Below are 13,521 nucleotides of genomic sequence, written 5' to 3' on the forward strand. Positions count from 1 at the left end.
TATTTATGAGGGGTTGAACAATATCAAGAGCAAGAATTGAGACTGCCATGGAAGGTTTAAGAACGGTGTCCTTGATGATGCATGAATTGGCCATCTAGCCATTCACAGGACAGATGGAAGTATTGTAAGGTCAGAGATTTGCTTCATTAAATGTCTTAATGCCTTGCAACTGTAAGAATGATGGCTGAAGAATCCAATTTGGATGAAGAAACTAACTTGTTCTGGAAGAAACCCTAAACACAAGCAAAGTTTCTGAAAAGATGTCAATGAATTTTGGGTGATGAATGAAAACATGAAGGACTTGACATTTGTTTTGAACTTTCAAGGGAAACGACAAAACAAGGTGTTCTCAAGCAGAATAGTAACCAGGGTAGAAGCTGGTTTTTCTAGTATGACCAAGCAAATGATAGAATTTTTAGAGGCAAACTTTAGCATGCCCGAGACCCTAAAATGGGTTCAGAATCTGACTACAGATGAGGCTAATGGACTCATACTGTTCTGCTAGCAGTGATACTATCCATGTAGAATTCACTTCTCAAAGGCAGTCAGTGAAGCTAATAGGATAAAAATTCTAAAGCACTGGAGAAATTATGTGATTAGCTTCTTTTTTAAAAATGTATTCATTTTGAGAGAGAGAGAGAGAGAGTGCACAAGCAGGGGAGGGACAGAGAGAGAGAATCCCAAGCAGGCTGTGTACCGACAGTGCACAGCCCGATACGGGGCTCGAACCCATGAACCATGAGATCATGACCTGACCCCAAATCAAGAGTCGGATGCTTAACTGACTGAACCCAGGTGCCCCATGTGATTGGCTTCTTCACCATAACAGGGCCGTGGATGGCAAATCACTTTTGCAATATTAGTTGTACCTGAGGACATTCAAAAACTCCTGTGGGTTCAGCTCCATCCTTGGATCCTAGTTTCGCACAGGGGGAATCTTAGAAATTCAGGCTTACTCTGACGTTGTCATCCCATAAACTTACTTGGGGTTCTACTTAATTTCCTGTAACTCTCTTCCAGAATCCAAATCTTTTATTTGGTTCCCCAACTGATTATCCATTCCCTCTGAAAGTAGTGTTCTGATTTGCCTCTCTTCAGGCCCTTCTAATCCTTACTTCAATACTATACTTCTACCTGCTCTTAGGACTCCTAGATACTTTCTATTTTTGCCCTTGACCCTATTCCCACTATCAGGTCTCCCTGACACTTTGGTCACCTGCTTGAGCTAGATCCATAATACTTAGGCCCTTCTTAGAGCTTATATAAGCCCTGCTGGTTTGTCTGGATCTAACTTATTTGAATGGTACCACTCTACTTAGTCTCCAGAGTCATTTATCAGACCAAGCTCAAAAAGACTTTGACCATTTGTAGAATGCAAATTCATCCTCAAAAGACAAAAAAGTTAACCTCAGCTGAGTAAAGCCAAAAGAATGTATCTAAGGATATAAAACAAATACTCAGAAAAGGAAGTTCCAGTGATTTTGTTTTTAGTGTCACTGGAATATGTATATCATTTCCCAGTGGGCTTCTGTGACGGGGATAACTCTTATTTGGACATATAAATTCTGATGGATTTGTCACACAATCCCTCCTATTACTTTAGTAGTAGTGAGAAATGCATTTTGCAATCAGCTTTATTAAACCCAAATCTTGATGAGCTAGAAGAGTAGTGAGTCCAGATACCACGTCCCCACGCTTTGTGCCTTCATTCATTTTTATGGCAACAATGATCTTGCACTACAGGTGAAGTTGAACATAGAAGGTAAACTTGAGGAGCCTGTGGAGCTTGAGAAGAGGAAGAAAAAGATGTTAAAGTTTAGAAATCTTGGAGCCTACGCCAGAATGCTCTCTGAATCCAATTCATTTGGCCGGGTTCCTGATACCTGTCTAATTCTTGGCAGTCCTCTGTTCATAAGGTCCTGAAATCTGTCTCTAGGCCCTCTCTCTGGAGTTTTACTTCTGGAGATACTGCCCTGGAACACACTTATAAATATTTCTCAATTAGTATCACTGCCTTGAGAACCATGCAGCCTTCCTCACTTCCTAGCCTGGGTCCTTTGTATAGACATGCTAATGTGGATGGGTTTCTTTTTCTTTTTTTTTTTTTTTTTTCTTTTTTTTTTCAACGTTTATTTTTGGGACAGAGAGAGACAGAGCATGAACGGGGGGGGGGGGGGTGGGCAGAGCGAGAGGGAGACACAGAATCGGAAACAGGCTCCAGGCTCTGAGCCATCAGCCCAGAGCCCGACGCGGGGCTCGAACTCACGGACCGCGAGATCGTGACCTGGCTGAAGTCGGACGCTTAACCGACTGCGCCACCCAGGCGCCCCTGTGGATGGGTTTCTGATGCTGAGACAGGTACTATTGGCAAGCTTCCTTTAGGCCAAGGCTGAAGCCATTTTGCTTTTAGTTGTCCCTGACTTACCCATTCCCAGTTTCCTCTTCCTCTCATCTGAGTACCCGCTGAGGTACCAGCAAGCCATCTGGCTCAAACAGTGGAGGTTAAAGTATAAATTGAAGGTGGAGCTCTTCTAATCTAGTGTGGCAGTTTGTGCTGATCAGGTTAATGAGGATAATTTCTCTTTGGCTTGCACAGAGACATGCAAATTTAATCTGATTTGCTATTAATTACTCTGTCCAATCATTAACATAATGTTTCACTAAATAGAGAAAATCTATTCATGCTGCAGAGGCAGTGTGTCAACCACAGCACAATAATAGAAAATCGTTGCCTTTTGTGTTCGGCAGGGAAGCTGCCAATGTGAGCAAGGCACATGTATGACCAATGTGAGCAAGGCACATGCTTTGACATACTTCTCACCAGTAGGGATGGGCTGTCTTGGGTTATACACTCTCCTCCAGCTCCCTCAGGGGAATTACATACATTTGTGAGATGATTGGTAGGGAATACAGAGGTACACTGTTGTTTGGGGGGCAGAGTGAAACTAATTGGCCCACAAGAAGATTAAATAATCACATCTTCAATGAGAACAACATAATGCTTTATCAAATAAATGAAATGACTTTAGATGGCTCTTTTGTATTCTTTTATTAACAAATATTTATTGAACAATGATTATGTATTAAGCACTGTAGTGGGTCCTGGGGATGTAGCATTCAAACAAGACAGACACAGATCCTACCTTTGTGAAGTTTATAGTCCAAGTAGAGGATGTATATCTATGTGCCTAAAGATCCATGTCTATAATCATTGATAATTTAGGAGCAGAGAAATTTATAATGAAGAAATGACAAGGCCAAGGTGTTCTAAGAGCATATCATAAAGAGACTAGGTGGCATCCAAAGAATAAGCCAGGTGAAAAGTAGAGTGAGGAAGGGGCGAAAGAACAGCATGTGTGAGAGTTTTGAGGAACTTAAATTCTAAGAGGAAAGAAGCTCTGAGAGCAAGAAGGCAGGAGACGAGACTGGAGATTGAGGCAAGAGTTCTCTGGGTTTTAGCCATGAATGGGCTCTACGTGGGCTACATGTCATTGGATGTTGTGACAGGTAATGTTAGTCACTTCTGTGGGGCATTTGGACTTCATCCCCAGGGCAATGGGAAAGTTGTTGAAAGTTTCTAAGCTGAGTTGATCTTAGACTAGTAGATTTTTAAAAAAAAATTCCCAGTGGCCAACATGCTAAATAAGCTCCTCAACCTATCTCAGAAACCTGGATGCAAGAAAAAGAAAAAAAAAAGACATATATGCACGGAGCAGATTAAGCATTTCCACTCTGCATCCGCACAGAAGGCCCGGCAGAACCCCTGAGAGGCTGAAAAGTAATTACACTTCTACTCTGGATCCATGTCTTAACCACAAGGAGTGTGTTCTGCAGTCTCTATTTCCTAATTGAGGGTAATTAGAAGAAGTTAAAACTAGATTAGGGACAATTAGACCCTATACAAGAGGGAGCTCTGTGGGTGGTCGGGAAGGGAGTAGGAAGAACCAGCTGGGAAAGTGTTTCCCCAACTGTTTGGTGTTCTTTGACTCATATTGTAGGTGGAAGTTCTTGGAGAGTTTATCTGTGCTCCTGGTGGTGCCCACCTGGAGGGTGGACAAGTGAAATAAATGAGTTATACACACACATATATGTACACATGCACACACATACCACTAACAGCCAATCGAGATTACCTTTTCCTCAAGCCAAGGGGCTTCATAAGCCAATAAATGGAAACAAAGAGGAAAAGAAAGTGAAGGTTTTATTACAACTTAATTGAAGATGTCTTATTTGAGCAACTGCTTTTTTGTCTGGATCTAGATACTGTAGGAGGGATATGGCGAGTATATGATCTTGTCTTTAATGAGCTTCCAAGTCTATTTGAGAGATTTGGTATGGCTGGAGCACAAAGTGGGAGAAGGGGACTGGTGAAGGATAAGCTCAAGAAGTGGCCAGAAGCTAGGCTGAGGAGTTCTGACCCCATCCAAGGGGCAGGAGGGAACCATGGAGAGTTCCTGTCAACAGGGAAAGGATAGGGCCAAGCTTGGATTTTAGAAAGCTACATCTGGCCACCCTGGGGAAAGTGGATGAGAGGACATGACAAGGAGCAAGTTTGGGAGGGGGGTTAGTCAGAGCTGCCTGTGGAGAAAGCTGGGGGTATCTATGACCATGTGGAGAAAGCTGGGGAGGAGAAGGCAGAAAAAAGTAACTTACTTCACTCTTTTCATACACTAAACATTGATTGCTTTGATTCATTCAATCAACAAATAATTCTTTTTCATCTGTTCTGTGCAGAACATCATGCTAGGGGGACATTAAGAGGAATAAGAATAATGTTATTCCAATCTTCAAGGGGACTGCACAACTAACTGTTCAAGTGAGTGGAACAGTCAATAGCTGTTCTAGAATTTTAGAGATGGTTCTGCTCAGTGGAGGGGCAGATGATCTAAGAAATAAGAGAAAGAGAAGTGAATGTGCATGAACCCTGAGGAGAGGCATAGTGAAGAGCATTGCTAGGCAGACGCTAAGAAAGTATAATAGGAAGTACTAGACAATAAGTTTGAATGGGAAAGGTATGCTGACTATGTGTGTATACAAATGTGTGTGTGCATGTGTGCGTGTATGTGTGTGTGTAGATATACATGGGTACACATACATAATGCAACCAAAAACCTTAGCACCAACAGATATTTCTATAATAGAAAGTCAGAAAAAGGAAGAGAAGGAGAGGGAGAAAGAGACAGAGAGGGAGAGAGAGATTTTTGTGGCATGCCAACTTGGGTCTTCCACATTTTCTCCTAAAAGACATCTATATATGGTGGTATAGCCTGATGGAATTGCGTTTGTTGGGCAAACTCAACTATGTTGGGCAAACTCAATCCTCAAGCAAGGATTAACCTGGAGGTCCCAAGGGCTTTAGGCTGTAGGGCCCAAGGGAGGGTCCCTGCTCTGCTGGCCAGTTCCCTGGAAGAGGGAGAAGCAGTGGCCTGAATCCCCAAGTACTTCGTCTAGTGCCTGACTGAGCAGGATGGGCACCATGACAAAGGAGGCCAGGAGGAAAGTGGCCTTCTCCACCACCTCAGGATCAGAACAGGCCAGATTTAGTAGAGGATCCAGGTCACTGAAGAAGTGGCCAATCTCATAGGCTGTACAGGATGGCAGCTGGAAAGTCATGAGGACAGTGACCACAGGGGTTAGGAATCCATCCAGCCAAGGCCCACTTGCAAACATAATGCACGTGTGGAGGTTCATGAGGGATGGGTACTGGAGAGAGCTGCAGATAGCAAGGTAGTGGTCAGAAGGCACGGCCTGGCAGCACAAAGCACTCAACTACGGCTAATGAACTGAAGGAGAACTGGGCCACACAACCTGCAAAAGAAGCTGCCTCAGGATCTGAGAGAGGGTCTGCAGCATCTTAGGGGCAACGGAAGTAGTGGACCAGATGTCAAGGAAGGACAAATTGGACGAAAAGAAGTACATGGGGGTGTGGAGGCTGAGCTTAAAGGAAATGGCTGTGAGGATGAAAACATTCCCCAGCACGGTCACTACATAGATGCCCAGAAATATCCCCAAATGAAAAGACTGTAGCCCATGGAGATTCCCAGATCCCAGGAAGAGAAATTCTTTGATCATGGCCGGATTACCTGTGTCTGTGAGACTCAAACGTTAGACCCGAAAAAAGGAGAGAAATATCACCAATTGGAAAAAGAGCTGTGCTCCTAGAGGGAAGCAACTGCACCAAAAATGCCATAGACTATAAAACTCAAAGGTTTTGTCTTTTCTCCTCCAGAACAAATTTTCTGTTTTGTTCTACCAGGTATATTTATCTAATACTTGTAGCAGAATCAGAAACTATGCCCTGGGGAATGAACACAGAGGGCGCCTCCTCTGCTCTTTTCCACTCCTTTCTTTGACATAACATGTGACAAGTCTACCTCTGGGAGTCTCACAGTGGGAGGCAAACACCTCTTAATAGGGATGTCGTGCAGAAGCTTCTCTGAACTTCTGAAACTCAGCCTCTGAGACTCAATAAAAGTGTGAGTCCAAGATCCTAAAATAATATCAGGAATTAAGACCACCCTATCGCCCATTGAACCCCTAAATCAAGGTGGGTTCCACCAGAAATGTAATTGGAGGGAGGAGGGGAATTCAGAGACATTGATCTTAATGTACCTGTAAGAAAAATAAGACTCTCTGCCAGGCTCTGGGGACACGTCGCTGATTGCTTCCATGGCATCAAATTCCTATGGAAATCGGGGGAAATGTATGTAAAGTTATTCACTTGAAATGTTAGAGAAAAATAATGTTCCATCCTTCATAAATGAAAATGACATTCCTGACTCACAAGCAGTAGGATGTGCATTTAGGGTTATTTTTTTTTCCAGCAGCGGGGATGGGTTTGCAGTGAGTCATGGCTGCACTCTCTCACTTTCCCACAACCCCACCTCCCCCCGCCAGAGCTCAAAGGCTCATATTTGTGAAATGGCTGTCTGGTCTTAGCGCCTGGGCTGCGATAGAATTGAAAATCAGGCTGTGTTGTGACCTAAATTAGGGGTAAGTGTGCGGCAAGAGTTAGGGGCTCGGTTTAGTTGGCATTCTAAGCTGAAGCCTCTGTCTGGCCAGGGAATAAAGCAAAGCCATCTTTACTACTTTGCTTTGGTAATGACAACGTGTCCCTAAAAGGTTACAGTTAAGTCATATTTTTGTAAATTAAAACCTATTTTAAATCCACTCAGGGAACTGGCTATACAAAGGAAACTTATTAAGAATACTTTTGTATTTCTCCATAATTTGCCCTTTGTACTAATCTGGATTGTTAATACAATGGGCTTGTGTAAAGGAAGGTCTACCTAAAATGGGGTATTCAGGATATTTAGGGTGCCTAAGGTGGTGCTGAATATAATTACAGCATATAAGGAAAATCAATCAGCAACTAGAGTTGTCTCTGGGGGCAGGGGACAGCTGCTTCCTAATTGGGGGATTAAACTGCAGTGTCCTATTACCATTTTACCTTGTCTTCAGAGACTGCCAGCCAGCATTCAGAACTGACATTAACATCATTAGATTTTTATCGTTCAATCCCAAGTCTCATTAATTAATAATGAAACAAACTTGATTTCCCCTTTTAGCTTACAGGCGTGCTCCCTAGTGCCTCCAAATTCAAAGGCACACCAGCCTCCCTAAATCCTCTCCCATCCTCTCTTTTCTTCCAGTGATGACAGAGTAATGCTGATGCAAGAGAGAGGCTTCAGCTCCAAATTCTATTCATTCTTTCAGTCATTTCTTCACTTACCCGATATTTTTGAACACCTGCTATGTGTCACATATTGGGCAACATAGGCATTGGGGATAAAATCAGGAGCAAGAAAGTCATGGTCTTAATGTTCCCAGAGCTTACATCCTAGTAGTGGAAGTGATCTTAAAAATAACTGTAAAATTACTACTGTGATAAATGCTATGGGGAAGAAATATGGGGTCTAATACAAAGAATAATCTGCCTGGAGAGGTGACCTCATTTTGATGAGCTGGTCAGGGAAGATAGCTCTGAGGAGGAAGTGATATTACAGCTGAAATATGGTGGATATGGAGTAGCCAGCTATGAGAACAAACAGAGGGGAGGTATTACAGGTAGAAGGGCAGCATGTGCAAAGGGACTGAATGAGATAAGCACCTGAGCCCTGAAAAAAAGTAAAACAAGCAAACAACAAAACCAATAACTGTGGCTGGAGGGCAACTGGTGAGGCAGGCTAGTGAAGAGTGACAGGAGGTGAGTTCCTAGGAGGTGTGGTTTGATTTACATTTTTAGAAGATCCCTTAGGCTTCTCTGTGAAAATGGACTGTAAGAGGCTAAAAGGGAAAGTGAGGAAACAGTAAGAGATGGTGCCTAGATTCACGGGAGGATGAAGTAAGGTGGATTAATGTTAGGGCTTTTTAATAAAAAGGAAGAAAAGCTTGCCATTTGCAACAACATGGATGGACCTCGAGGGTATCATGTTAAGTGAAATAAGTGGGACAGAGAAAGACAAATGCCATATGGTTTTATTTATACGTCGAGTCAAAATAATAAAACAAACAAACAAACAAACAAAATAACCCAAACAGACTCTTAAACACAGAAAACAAACTGGTGGGAGGTGGGTGAGGGGATGGGTGAAGTAGGTGAAGGAGGATAAGAGGTACAAACTTCCAGCTATAAAATAAATAAGTCACAGAGATGAAAAGCGCAGCATAGGGAACATAGTCAATAATATTATAATGAGATTGTGGGGTGACATATGGTGGTTACGCTTACCATAGTGAGAACAACATCATGTATAGAGATGTCCAATCACTGTGCTATACACCTGAAAATAATATAACTTTGTATGGCAACTATACTTCAGTAATACATATTTTTTTAATTTAGGGCTTTTTACATAGGAGAACGGATACATCTTTTTGTGCTTTTATGTATGCGTATTAGACTTTGATAAAAAGTTTACTCTAACAAAATGGCATGGATTAAGCAACTATATGAATGATCAAGTCTTTTCCTGAGATCTGAGATGAGAATACCAAGTAGGTAATTTAATTTGGGTGGGGTTTTCTTTTGCCTCCCTCCCTCCCTACCTTTCCTTCCTTCCTTCCTTCCTTCCTTCCTTCCTTCCTTCCTTTTCAAAAGATCTAGTGGGGTATGATCCGCTGCTGGGATGACAATTTCAATCCTCATATGGGTCAACAATCTGCTAACAGACGGAGCCTCAGCCCCAAGAGACAGAACTCTCACTGTGGCCACACAATAAGTTCTTAAGTGAAAAGCCTGACAAATTCTTGCAGTTGTTCTCAAAAGGAACCAGGGAAGAGGGTGAATGGGTCAGTGTAGCTTTTTACTCCCCCCTGTAGAAATTGCTTAAATGTGATTAGCAACCGCATATCAGAAGCATCCTCTGCATATGAAGCACAGGAAAACCACAATTCCATGAGGACTGCCTTCAACTCCTTTCAACGTGAGTCTCCACTAAACCTTTATTAATGGCAACCCAACTACACAGAGCTTTCAATTATCTGAGATTTTTTTTTTTTAAATCCTGTTTTGTCTCATTTTGCTTTTACATGAGAGAGACAGATAATGAAATGAGCTTAGTCAAGAAAACAATTTTCAGGAGATGTCCTAGGGTCAGAATACATTCAGTCCTACTCTTTCTCTCTTCTCCAGCTCCTTTTGTAGTTATGGCCAGTCAGGATTAATGCTCAAAATAATGGTCGGAGGCTCTGAAAGATCCTCAATCAGTAAAGAATGTTTCAAGTATATCATTATACTTGATTTACTAAGTTGGACCAGTGCACTCAGATCTATCTTAGTAGATTTCTTTTTTTGCAAACACGGTGGAAAACAGCTTGTTCTTAACCTTCATTTACCCAAAAAATCTAATTAAAAATATACCCTTTCTCCTGGTATATGCTTAATCATATTTTGCTCTTATATTAATTCTCCTATGTTTTTATAATCACCAAGAGGTGTTCATTAGCATAAAAAGCTGTTTGGTGCCCAATATAAAATAAAACCCACAAATTTACCTCCTCCCATCAATTCTGAGATGCTAATAGTTGCAAAAGTACAATCATAAAATTGAAAGTGTAGCAGCATAGCCAGGGAGTAGAGACCAACTATGGAAACCCAAACTCATTACCTCTTCTAGAGTCAATCCAAGAAAACCTTGTGGAAAAAGGGGATGGTGAGGATAAAGCAAACAAAACAAAACAAAACAAAACAAAACAAAACAAAACAAAAAAACAGCTGAAAATTAACTTCTGGAAGGGAGAAGTATATAGCTGGATAAGGAGAGCAATGATCTGGCTATACCAACCAGATACCATATGATCCAGGAATCTCACCTCTGGGTATATATCCAAAGAAAATCACTATCTCAGAAAGATATCTGCACTTTCCATGTTCACTGCAGTATTATTCATAATAGCCAAGATACAGAAACAACCTAAATGTCCACTGATAGATGAACAGATAAAGAAAATGTGGTGTATATATGCACTGGAATATTATTCAGCATTAAAAAAGAAGTAAATCCTGCCATTGTGACAACATGGATGAACCTAGAGGGCATCGTGCTAAGTGAAATGTTAGACACTGAAAGACAAATACTGTATGATCTCACTTATATGTGGGATCTAAAAAAGATGAGTTCATAGAACCAGAGAGTAGAACCATGGTTACCAGAAGCTGGGAGGTGGGAGGAATGTGGAGATGTTGGTCAAAGGGTACAAACTTCCAGTTATAAGATGAATAAATCCTGGGATCTAGTGCCCAGTATGATGATCAGGCATTATAGTTAATAATACTGTATTGTATACTTGAAATTTGCTGAGAGGGTAGATTTTAAGAGGTTACTATGTGAGAGAAGAATGAGTTAATTAACTTGATTGTGATAATCATTTCATAATACATGTATATTAAAAATCATCATGTTGTACATCATAAAAATATCAGATATCCAGTGCTCTCCCTCCCATCAAACTCCTAATTCTATCCATAAAAAAATTTAAGCAACAAACATGTAACACTCATATTCTCTTAGATCTTTATTCTCCCCCAAAGTTATACAAAGCTGGTATCAGGGACAATTGCTTAATGATACATGTCAGAATTAATTGGTAGATACAAATCATCTGGGTAACTGAAGCCTCACTATTTAGGTCATCCCTTGGTCCAAATACATATAAACCTGTTCCTGAAAGCAATGTCTGAGAGAGAAAAGGCTGGTGAGCAGGAAAACTACCCAGAGACAGACTCTTTGAAAAGGGCAAAAAAGAAATCCTTAACTGGTACTATACTAACTCTTCTACCAGTAGAGGAAGTTCGTGTGTGTGTGTGTGTGTGTGGTCAACTTTCTATATTAGTGCCTTTCTTGAATAATTCATGTTTGTGCCATGCAGCAGGAGATTTGGGTTAAGTGTCTTTTTCCTTTGAATACAACTTGTGGAACATTATAGACAGCTCACTTTTTAAAGGAACTGCACATTAATATGAGAAACCCCTTGGTGTCCAAGGGAATGGTTTTTTTTTTAAATATATGAAATTTATTTTCTTTTTTTTAATTTTTTTTTCAACGTTTATTTATTTTTGGGACAGAGAGAGACAGAGCATGAACGGGGGAGGGGCAGAGAGAGAGGGAGACACAGAATTGGAAACAGGCTCCAGGCTCTGAGCCATCAGCCCAGAGCCCGACCCGGGGCTCGAACTCACGGACCGCGAGATCGTGACCTGGCTGAAGTCGGACGCTTAACCGACTGCGCCACCCAGGCGCCCCTGAAATTTATTTTCGAATTGGTTTCCCTATAACACCCAGTGCTCATCCCAAAAGATGCCCTCTTCGATGCCCATCACCTACCCTCCTCTCCCTCCCACCCCCCATCAACCCTCAGTTTGTTCTCAGTTTTTAAGAGTCTCTTATGCTTTGGCTCTCTCCCACTCTAACCTCTTTTTTTTTTCCTTCCCCTCCCCCATGGGTTTCTGTTAAGTTTCTCAGGATCCACATAAGAGTGAAAACATATGGTATCTGTCTTTCCCTGTATGGCTTATTTACTTAGCATCACACTCTCCAGTTCCATCCACGTTGCTACAAAGAGCCATATTTCGTTCTTTCTCATTGCCATGTAGTACTCCATTGTGTATATAAACCACAATTTCTTTATCCATTCATCAGTTGATGGACATTTAGGCTCTTTCCACAATTTGGCTATTGTTGAGAGCGCTGCTATGAACATTGGGGTACAAGTGCCCCTAGGCATCAGTACTCCTGTATCCCTTGGGTAAATTCCTAGCAGTGCTATTGCTGGGTCATAGGGTAGGTCTATTTTTAATTTTTTGAGGAACCTCCACACTGTTTTCCAGAGTGGCTGCACCAGTTTGCATTCCCACCAACAGTGCAAGAGGGTTCCCGTTTCTCCACATCCTCGCCAGCATCTATAGTCTCCTGATTTGTTCATTTTGGCCCCTCTGACTGGCGTGAGGTGATATCTGAGTGTGGTTTTGATTTGTATTTCCCTGATGAGGAGCGATGTTGAGCATCTTTTCATGTGCCTGTTGGCCATCCAGATGTCTTCTTTAGAGAAGTGTCTATTCATGTTTTCTGCCCATTTCTTCACTGGATTATTTGTTTTTCGGGTGTGGAGTTTGGTGAACTCTTTATAGATTTTGGATACTAGCCCTTTGTCCGCTATGTCATTTGTGAATATCTTTTCGGGAATGGTTTTGTTACTTTGTTTTTTGCACCTTGAGATCTGGAGACAGGCATTATTGAAATGCCTGAAACAAACATTATTCAGACCCAGAAACAGACGGGAGATAGACATTATTGAGACTTGGTGACAGATATTTCTAATTCAACTATATATTCTTTGGTGCCAAATAACTTTTTTCCCCTGGTTCTGTTCCATTTGTCAACATGAAAGACAATGAAATGGGCCAAGAAATATTTTGGGCCAAAATATATGTGATGTATCATTATGTGACATACCTAGTCTAAATGTGAAGAATAGCAACAATTATCCTGGTAAATTGTGCAAAGAATAATGAGCTCATACTTTGAGTCTCAACTGTCAAGATACTTCATATAAAAATTTGGGGGTCGAAATAATCTGTTTAAATAGGTTCCTCATTTACCCTATCAATATAGACTGTAATTATGGCTATTATTTTATAGCAAAAATGTGAAATTGATGGAATTCAGAAAACATTTTATTAATAAACCATTATAGAAAAAACAAATTGGTCTCCGCCATTCTAAATATCCCATTTGAATGAGGGGTTTACTTTTTAACATGTTATATTTTTTCTAATTGTTTTCTCATGTTCATCTTGTACTCTGAGTCAGGAAATAGCATTTGCAACACTTTCGATGCCTGCTCCACTCCCTTATATACAGGAGAACTGAAATATCCCGATCCATCATTCTAATACTTATCTGCTCATGATGCCAGGCATCTGAATAGCAGTGACATTTATTGTTTTGCATCTTTCACTCACTGTCCTGGTGTTTGACTGTGACAATGGAGAAAATTTCAGTACCCTCCTACTTGCTGCTC

At 41.2% G+C, this 13,521-nt stretch overlaps 1 pseudogene; it reads right to left on the reverse strand.

Annotated features, from left to right (window-relative positions):
- Positions 1 to 5,355: 5,355 nt before the first annotated feature.
- Positions 5,356 to 6,072, reverse strand: LOC123594450 (annotated as a pseudogene).
- Positions 6,073 to 13,521: the final 7,449 nt, after the last annotated feature.

This window comes from Leopardus geoffroyi, chromosome X (genome assembly GCF_018350155.1).
Source record: "Leopardus geoffroyi isolate Oge1 chromosome X, O.geoffroyi_Oge1_pat1.0, whole genome shotgun sequence".
NCBI classification, from domain to species: Eukaryota; Metazoa; Chordata; class Mammalia; order Carnivora; family Felidae; genus Leopardus; species Leopardus geoffroyi.